This window comes from Danio rerio, chromosome 21 (genome assembly GCF_049306965.1).
Source record: "Danio rerio strain Tuebingen ecotype United States chromosome 21, GRCz12tu, whole genome shotgun sequence".
Classification (NCBI taxonomy): domain Eukaryota; kingdom Metazoa; phylum Chordata; class Actinopteri; order Cypriniformes; family Danionidae; genus Danio; species Danio rerio.
The window spans coordinates 22358427-22369236 of NC_133196.1; the positions used below are offsets into that span (position 1 = coordinate 22358427).

General features: G+C 33.1%; 1 pseudogene; it reads left to right on the forward strand.

Annotated features, from left to right (window-relative positions):
- The first annotated feature begins 439 nt into the window (after nt 1–439).
- On the forward strand, nt 440–8731 carry LOC797311 (succinyl-CoA:3-ketoacid coenzyme A transferase 1, mitochondrial-like; annotated as a pseudogene).
- The last annotated feature ends 2079 nt before the right edge of the window (nt 8732–10810 follow it).

Consider the following 10810-nt stretch of genomic DNA (forward strand, 5'->3'; position numbering starts at 1 on the left):
TGCTTTACAATTTTAATATGTTTGTTTGCCATGCTGCAAAGAGGACCGTCTGATATTTGTACAATGCAAAGTTTAAAAGCCTGTCGCGCTGTGGACGAGGTGCAATGTTGTGCCGTGTCTTTAAAATGCTATTTGTTCCCTATGAGTGAAGCCTGCGCAGAGAGGCGCGTACTCCGCAGCACCTCGGTTACTTAGGAACGCAAGCCATAAACAGGGTAGTGCTTTCAGCCACCGATAATGTTCTTATTGATCATGTATTTTAACTGAAATATAGTCAGTCAAACCTGAGCATTCATTTAGTTGTTAAGCGTAAAAGAGGTAAGCGTAAGTGAAAGGTAAACGCCGTCAGGTGCGGCAGACAAGCGCCAAAAATCACAGTCAGGAAGCGCCTGGCCAGAAGCGCTTATTCAATAAAAGTCCCCGTCCACGGAGGCGGGCCGCTGCGCTTCTTTTCCTGTGTCACGAAAATGTCAACTGCATTTAAATGACATAAACGCAGAATGAAAAAAGCTTCATTTTTGCAGTACTTTTGAGCTCAAATTATAATAAAAATATATTAACCTTCAGAATGATGCGGGACACAAAATTCATCCATGTGGGCTCATTGATCTAAAATTTCTTTGCGGCCCCCCTAGCGCCATCTGGCGGCCCCCCAGGGGGCCGCGGACCCCAGTTTGAAAACCCCTGATATAGAGTGTTTGTGATTGCAGGGTTGACAACTTTCGCCTGGGCATGCTTCTAAAAAAAGCAAACAGATAAAGCGCATGATATCGTCATATGTTGGGGAAAACGCAGAGTTTGGGAGACAATATCTTTCAGGCGAGCTGGAACTAGAGCTTACACCTCAGGTACTGTAGATCAATTTACTTATCACTGTTTACATGCTCCATGTTTTTTTAGTTTAGGTAATTCTGTAGATTAGAATGTGGATGAAGGATGTACATTACTCCTTACGTAAAGTGTTACTGACCTGTTTGTATGGCAGGGCACATTAGTAGAGAGGATCCGGGCTGGTGGTGCAGGAATCCCAGCGTTTTTTACTCCCACCGGATATGGCACTCTCATCCAGGAGGGCGGCTCGCCCATTAAATACAACAAAGATGGGACCATTGCCATTGCAAGTGAAAGAAGAGAGGTGTGGCAAATCATATTACTGTCTAAAAACATACTGTCTCCGAAAAAAATACATACCTGGCCCTAAATTTTTTTGGTTGTTTGGTCCAGGTTCGAGAGTTTAACGGCAGGCATTATCTCATGGAAAAGGCGATCACTGGTGACTTTGCTTTGGTAAAGGCCTGGAAATTTGATAGAGCAGGAAATCTTATTTTCAGGTAAAACATACGAATCTAATTTAAAAAAAAAAAAAAAAAAAAATATATATATATATATATATATATATATATATATATATATATATATATATATATATATATATATATTTATGAAAAAATATTATATTATTATATATATAATTTATGAAACGTTAAAATCATGTCCCTTTCTTGACATTTCTGTAATATTTAGTCTTTTCCGAAGTAGAGTTCTGAAGTAAGCCTACTTACTGTCCACTAGAGGTCAGGCTTCATCTGCTTATCAAATAGTCATTTAGGCATCTCTCCTTCGTGTCTTCCACTTTTTTGGAAAAATGTACTTGACTTTATTGGTGGAAGTGTTGATGTTGCTTCACTTTATTTAAAAAATGAATAGGGTTTTTGTACACTACAAAAATAAACAAAAGCACATATATTATTAGATTATTATATGTTTCTTTAACCAGATAAAAACCCATTGAGATCAAGATCTAATTTACAAGGGTGACCTAGCCAAAAGGTCCGCAACACACGACTTATGAATATTTTTTTAATAATAATAATAATAATGATAATAATAAATAGAAAATTGATATAATATAAAATACAATTTAGTTGTTCAGCTATACCACATTACATAATATAAAAAACATTGAATAATGGACTGTTGTTGTTTGTTAACAAGGATACTATTATTATTTTAGTGTCGCTGCTTAAATTTTTATTTTCAGGAAAAGACTTGCTTTGGTATATCTGAATCAAAACTGCCTTCAAAGAAACATAAGGCTATTTGAAGTTTGCTATGTAGGCTGTTTACTCACTCCCACTACTAGTTTAAAATATTTAATGCAACTTTTTTTAAATTCTAGTTTAATAAAAAGGAGAGAGGGTAATGTCCCAAAATACAAGTGTATTGGCAGAAGGTTAAAAGGGAGTAAAGTTTTAGTAAAGTGTTAGGATACAACATACCAATGCACCCAGTATTTATTTATTTTTGCTTGTTGGCTTTCCCCCGATCAGTTTAGTAAGTAAAATGGTTGCAGATTTTCAGTTGAAAACAGACATTTTCCAACAGACCTGGGCATTAATCTAACCATATCTTTAAAATGCTGTCAGGGGCTTTGTTGTAGTTTTTGTCATTATATTGAAGTTTAATTAATTATATATGTACTTTTTGTGTAATGTATTATCTTTTTTTAGCTGTCGCTATTATTTATTTATTATTAAAATTTATATCTATTATTATTTTCTATTTTTTTTTGTGAATAAAAATAATCTAAGTAAATGTTATATGTGTATACTACGTTTATAAAAACTTTAATAAAAACACAGTTCAAAAAAGGGAGAGAGAGCGAGGGATAATGTTCTGATTTGAATAAATAGTTCAAGATAAATACATTAAAAAGTACAGCTGCTATTGCATTATGACATTTATATTTTTTATACAGGAAAACAACCCGCAATTTCAATCAGCCTATGTGTAAAGTCACCATAGTGGAGGTTTGTGACCTTATAGTTTGGTATGAGCTGTGCAACATTTACTGGAATACTGTGTTTAAACTCATCTAAAAAAAACAAAAAAAAAACTGATAATGCTTTTTACCTTGTAGGTCGAAGAGATTGTTGATATTGGAAGTTTTAATGCAGAAGACATTCACATTCCCGGCATCTATGTAGACCGCGTGGTGAAAGGAGCCAGCTATGAAAAAAGAATCGAGGTGAGAAAGACTGAATAACCTGTCTGATCGTCACCGTTAGAATGGTTTAATGATTTCTGAGCATATTATACATTTTTATATAGATGGATGATTCCATATTAAGAAATATAAATAAAATCAACACAAACAGGAATACTTTACAGTATCGTACAGAAAATAATCATCTTCAATAATCCAGTGCTTGCCAAATACAAGTTAATTCTTTTTTACCTAATAAAATAATAATAATAAAAAGTTTGTCATTTCTGTCATGTCAACACTGTTATGCTACATTGGTTACAGAGTGTGTGGTTTGACAGTAACAGAATTGACCATTTTAAATGCATTTTAAAAGGCCAAAACTCCACTTGCTAGTATAAATGTTAACAGCCGGTGGCACTAATGGATTCCTCTTTAAACAACTTTTGAACAACCCAATGTGATAGATTGACAAAAGATTTATGGACACATATACAACTGCTCAAAAACAAAAAAGGGAACACTCCAAGTGTTTCCTTTATTTTTTGAGCACATTAGATATTACACATGTAAATACACATTACATTACATCAACACTATTTGTAAACAGTTTCAAATTCAGAAAAAATCATTATTTTAGAGGATTTAAAAATAAAGTAAATGAAATATCGGCCTAAGAAATGTACAATAACATCAACTTTCCTTCCTAATCTGCAATTGCCTCTGGCTATAAAACTAACTGTACTCAAAAAAAAAAAAAACTTACATTACTAATGCTTTCCTTCTTAAACTTTGCACTCATTCATTGTTGCTCTTATAGTTGTGTAAATTGCTTCCTTGTCCTCATTTGTAAGTCATTTTTTTGGATAAAAGCGTCTGCTAAATGACTAAATGTAAATATCTGAATACACAGTATATAATGGAAAAATACACCTTTTCTGACAGCAAGAAATTATTTTCAGCCATGTAAGACACTTTTTGCTGAACAAATTAAATTGTTATGGCCTGAAAAATATTGTGATCCACGATGACGAAGAGTAGCACATTAAAATAACTAAAAATGCAACCTTTTGGGGAAAGAAAACCTAAAATGATAATGACTTTTCAAACCAAATGTACATGCAATTTTAGAATTTATAAGATTCAGGAGCACATTTTTTTCAGAAAAGGTTGGTTTAATCAGGCAAGGAGGAGAAGCCTAAAGTGAAGCAGGAGTCAGATATAACCCGGGAGAGAATCATCCGGCGAGCTGCACTGGAGTTTCAGGATGGCATGTATGGTATCCTTCAGTAGGCTGACTACATACTGCATACTATCACTGTCAATATGGTGGATGAGTGAATAGTGTCTTGTTAACACACACCTTGACAAAGTTTCTAGCTAATCTTGGTATTGGGATCCCTATGCTGGCCAGCAATTACATTAGTCCTGATATCACTGTGCTCTTGCAGAGTGGGTAAATGTATGGCACATTCAATTCCCAATTTATTTTTGCTCATTTAGGGCCCTTATCCAACTGAAAGTGAAGTGGATCCTGATTTAATCAATGCTGGTAGAGTGACATCTTCTATGTTTATCATATTTTATGGTCTGATATATATGTCCTACACATTCTACATAGCTTAATGCATGACACACAGTCAACATTTAATCTGATATCTAATTTAATTGAATTTGCTATTAAGATCTTCATTTAGAAATCAGAAGTTGAATTTTAAATGAGCATAATATGATATATTATAATTAACATAATATAATAGAATGTAACGTAATATAATATCCTAAAATAAATACAAATAATAATATCTTCAAAAATGACTCATATTAATATTGATTTGTTCAATTCTTTTAAAATTTGACTTAAGAACAACGATAATAACATTAAACCATGTGAACATTTTTTCATATCTCTTGATATGTCATTCAGGTAAGGAGACGGTAACAGTTTATCCAGGAGCTGCCTACTTCTCCAGAGATGAATCCTTTGCCATGATCAGAGAGTGTGTTCAAATACATCTATCAAGATTACAGGCCCAACTACTATAATTTAACTTCACCTTTTATGCCTTTTTGTTTAGTGGTCACATTGATCTGACCATGCTGGGAGCAATGCAGGTTTCCAAGTATGGAGATCTGGCCAACTGGATGATCCCAGTATGAGTTTCATGCTTGATTTTGTCTTATCATTCAGTGTGTTTACACTTGCTTAGACTGACATGTAAGTGTTTCTCTAGGGTAAAATGGTGAAGGGGATGGGTGGAGCGATGGACCTGGTGTCTGGTGATGCCACAAAATCAAAGGATTGTGGTCACTATGGAACATTCTGCCAAGGTAAACAGCCTAAATCTGTACTCTCTCACACTTACCAATATAAAAGGATAGTTCACACAGAAATGAAACTTTTCTCATTATTTACTCACTTTCAACTTGTTTCAAACATGTTTTGAGATTTGGTCTCCTGCTGAACACAAAAGAAGATATTATGAAGAATGTTGAAAACTAATAGCCATTGACTTCCATATATTTTTTCCCACTATGGATGTCAGTGTCTTCCGGCTTCCACTATCCATTTAACAACAACAACAAAAAAACTTAACTCATAAAGACTTGGAATTACTTGAGGGTGATTAAACAGTGAACACCTTTTTGTCACTAAAGTTTGTACTTTATATTTAAAGGGTGGGAAGCATAAAATCTTAGACAAGTGCACACTTCCTCTGACTGGAAAACAGTGTGTTGACCGTATAATCACTGAAAAGGTCAGTAAAACTTCTTTCTTATAAGTTAGACATTTTGTTAGGCTGTTTTTCATAGTAATCACAGACAGTGTGATGTTTCTTGTTTTAGGCGGTGTTTGATGTAGACAAGAGCAAGGGTTTAACTCTCATTGAGATTCTGGAAGGATTGACACCAGATGACATCAGAGCCTGTACCGGGACAGAGTTTGAGGTGAGGCTCACAGGCTCTGTTTATTTTTAAACAGGGCCACTGGTATTAAGATACCAGTAGAGTGAAAACCAGATAGAGTGTTTTCGATTATCTTATCACACTTGTATGACACTGAATGTAACTAAATGTAAACAAAAGGCAGTTGAAGATGCAATCAATTGGATCTGGTTGAAAGTGTTCAAAAGGTCACAAAAGACCAGCAACTCTCTGTCTACTGATCTGATTTGTAAAGTTCACGTGAAATCATAATTTACAATGTTTATTTTTCTAGTCTGTGAGTTAATAAAAGTATTTTGTAATCTTAAATGAAAATCTGACCATTTGCTTTCACTGGAATGGCAGTCTTTCTCTGATGTCAGTTTGACAGCTTGGATTAAATATGATTAGCTACACCCTTTCAACCATTAGATTGTTGGGAGCGAAAGGTATGAGGAGGAGTACATAGGCCTTTCACAATAATAAATATTGACTTATCGCACAACACATGACATGACTTCAATAATTTAGGATATGCATTTTCACATTTTGATTTCAGTACTAATTATTAAACTTTTAAAATGACTAATAAATATTCCTAAAAATGAAATAGTATGTGTTCTTAGGAAGAGTGTACTTGCATTGTAATATTATATTGTCATTCTGCCATTATATAATAAACGACATAAAATGATCTTTAAATGACAGTAATATTGTTTATAACAATATATATTGGTTCACTATATCTTACAACAAAAAATAGATATGGTGACAGGCCAAGGAGTACAAAACAAAACTCAGCCCCCCTACTTAGTTGAACTTGATCATATTTAAATAAAAGTCTGCAGCAACTTTCAATTCACGCATCAGCATGTCCACTGGGTCTAAAAGTCTTACACTTCAAAAACCATATTTTAGGCCTTAAAGTCTTAAAATCACTTAAATATTGTGTTGTAGGTCTTCAATTGTTTTAATCAGCTCTTAAATTTCCCATTTCTATCTAAAGCAACACCTATCCAATCATGAATAATCCATCTTAATAAATATTTGTTTATAGTTACCTATTGAGGACACTGACCTTTACAGACTGTTGTGACAGCATTTAATTTATTATAGTTTTTAGAACGTGACCATTTTTAAAAGTTATGTTGGGGAAAAAAGTGTATGTGTACAACTAAAGTTACTGTAGCTTGTTTGAATTATTATTTGTAATATATGGTATAAATATCTAAATAAGATTTTCTTTTATTGAAAAAGTACTAATCTTTAACACTGGTCATTTTGAAAAAAAAAAAACCTTAGTGTTTAGCTCTGTAAAAGTATGAAATTGCATTCTTAATGGTCTTTAAAATGTCTTGACTTGGGGAAACCTGCAGAAATCCTGATTGTTTTATTGTTGAAGCACACAGATGGGATTTAAACTTTGCTATAGTTTTAGTTTAAAAGCATAGACAGACGGACGGACGGACGGACGGACGGACGGACGGACGGACGGACGGACGGACGGACGGACGGACGGACGGACAGACAGACAGACAGACAGACAGACAGACAGACAGACAGACAGACAGACAGACAGACAGATAGATAGATAGATGGATAGATCTTTTATGTTCATATGTAAATTGGGCAAGCTTAAATTTTAATAGCTATTAGATAGAAGAGACAGTCAGAATAAAACAGCAGTAAACAGCAATGTTTCCCTGGTTGATGTTTTAAGTCCAGTAAAATGCATTAAAGGTAAAACCAGGGCTACAATTACTAAAGCACAACATGTTTACTAAACTGATGAGGTGTGTTAGAATTTAAAATATCATTTTTCTGAGAATGTGTTAGTCATAACTGTTGAATTACTTCAGTAGGAGCTATGCTGAAGAGGTAAATGTGATTAAAAATGAGTCATCCTGTAAATAAGAGTGTGTGCATTTGAAACCGTGTGTTTCGTAACCCTCTCACATCAGCAAAATGAGTGTTGTGGGGTGCAAAATATCTAAGTCAACATCACATTACGTGTTTCATTTTATACATCTTACATGTAATTTCATTTGGCATTTTACATTCATATAATCCTTCATTTTCATACTGAATCATCATTAGTGGCTGATAAAAGTAAATAATTTCAGCAAACAGAAGACACTCATGATCAGAGCTGATTATATCCTTTTGATCTGTTAAAAGTGAAAAAAACAAACAAATGCTCAATTGGGTGACAATCATGGCAAAATTGCAGATTGCAAGATCCAAGCTGCTAATATTATTGACCTTTTGATATAAGTGCTATGATTTACTAATCAGACTAATTAATGATACAGTTCATAAAAAAATATGTTTTACTCAAAAACATAACAGTGTAAATCCATATAGGTGATGGGGAAAGAAATCAAACATTATACATTACACTGTTAAATGTGCTTCTTTCTCACTTTAACTTTTGAAGGTTTGTGTACAGAATATCTGTTAAGTTATTCTGGTGTTTTTCAGGTGTCGCAAAACCTACGACCAATGCAGCAGATATGAGGATTTGTAGCGTTGAGCTTCTGTCAGTCTGCTGAGACACAGCCAGATGGAGACAGAGGACTGGACTGCGCACATTTGAAAAATGTCTTTGCATTTCTTTTCTTTTTTTTTTATATCTTTGCATTTCTGAATGTGGCATAAAAACCTAATTATGTCACAGTAATTGAAATAAAGAAAGAGTAATCTTGTACCACATTGCTATAAGAATACAAAGAGAAAGAAATATATTTGTTCTTTGTTACTGTCCCACTAAACAAAATATTGGAAAATACCAGTCAAAATAAAATGCTATTTAAAAAATGCTTTGTGGCCTCTCAATTTCTGAGCATAAACAACCGATGTTTAATAAAAAAGAAGATAAACTATTAAAATAAACAATTAAGGAGAACAGCTTATTTTATTTAGCAATGTATTAAATAGGGCAGCACAGTGGCGCAGTGAGTGGCATTCTCGCCTCACAGCAAGAAGGTCGCTGGTTCGAGCCTCGGCTGGTAAGTTGGCATTTCTGTGTGGAGTTTGCATGTTCTCCACGTGTTTGCTCCGGTTTCGCCCACAAGTCCAATGATATGCTGTATGTGAATTTAAAATAAAATTGTCCATGGTGTATGTGTGTGAATGGAAGTATGTGGGTGTTTCCCAGTGATGGGTTGCAGTTGGAAAGGCATTTGCTGCGTAAAACATATGCTAGATAAGTTGGTGTTTCATTCTGCTGTGGCAACCCCAGATTAATTAAGGAAGTCGAAAAGAAAATGAATGAATGAACGAATATATTAAATAATAAAAAGTAACGATACTATGAGTATTTTAAAATATAATATAACTTATAAGTATTTAATTTTTGCAATCTGTTTACATAAGCACGATTATATATAATTAATGAATAAACCATATCTCACTTACATGGCAAGAAATGTTTAGACTACAATAAGGTTGTATTAATTCATTAATGGGTTAATTAACACGAATTAACAATAAACAACACATCTGTTTAGCATTACTTAATCTTTCTTAATGATACAGTAGCTTAATCAATTTGTAATGTATTTCTTTAATGTTTACTTACGTTAATGTTTACACATACACTAATTTTTGTTAGTGGATTAGATAACATGATCTAAAAATAATAAATAAATAAATAATAAAATAAAAATAAAATAAATAAAAATACTAATTAATACATTAGTTAATATGAACAATGACAAGTGGCTCAGTCAGCACTATACAGTACAATCTTCTAGAAAGCTAAATTATAAAAAAAAATTAAGTTAGGTTAACATGAAAGTTTATGTTATGAGAATATAAAAAAGGCTAAAAGAATTAAACAAATTAAGTTAGGGCAACTAGAAATATGTTATTATGATAATTTGAAAAAAATAAGTTGGAGCAACTACAAAACTGATAATCTAAAGAGATATATTAGACTATGAATGTTAACCATAACAATGATTATCTAATGCTAATATGTGTTTACCATCAGTTCATGTTAACTAATGCATTAACTAACAAATGTTTACATTAACCATGTTCACATTAACAAAGGATAAGTAATGCTAAAGATGTTTTGCTATTTCTAATTCATGTTAATTAATTAATTAACGTAAAATAATACAACCTTACTGTAAAGTGTTATCCAAGAAACCCATATTAATGTTCTCTGTATTTACTGGATTTATTCAACACAATCTCACAACAATTCATAAGTTTTTGATTTAGTGGCTAATTTGTATGAATTTGTAGTCTCGTTTGTAAAATTTAATATGATTTGCTCATTCCCTAATGATGGTTGAGTTTAGGGGTGTAGGTGCCATGCCTCCCTTTAAAATCGTCTGTTTGGATTTAAGATAACATTTTATCCAAATTTCAAATAAAAATATAAAGCATTTTAATTAATGTTTTTGATGCAAGCACTGTACACAGTAACCTTAAAATAAAGACAAACCAAACATTTTCAATGTCTACTGGAGATTGTGTATCTCTAAATGTCAGTTTTTGTTAATTGTCCAAAAACAAAAGCTAATCAGCACTAAATAATGCAGCTGTGCAATTACTATACTTGATAAAGATTTGTTTACTTCTATAACACCACTTGTAATACAGTCATTTGCCTTGTAAGCACAGTCATTTCTTTCACTACTGTATAGGATGCTGCTCACTATTGTGTAAACAGCAATCCCACTGATGTCCTGAATTACAGAACAAAGCTGTATTATGACACACAAACAGAGCATTCAGTGGATGTTTTGACCCCATGTTAGTCAGTGATTGGTCATCGACTTGAACAACAAACATTGCACAACTCAAAAAAAAAAACAGAGGTCTATGTGTTCCACATGCATTTAGGACAAACTAGTTTACCCTCCTCATTACAATACAAAATGAACC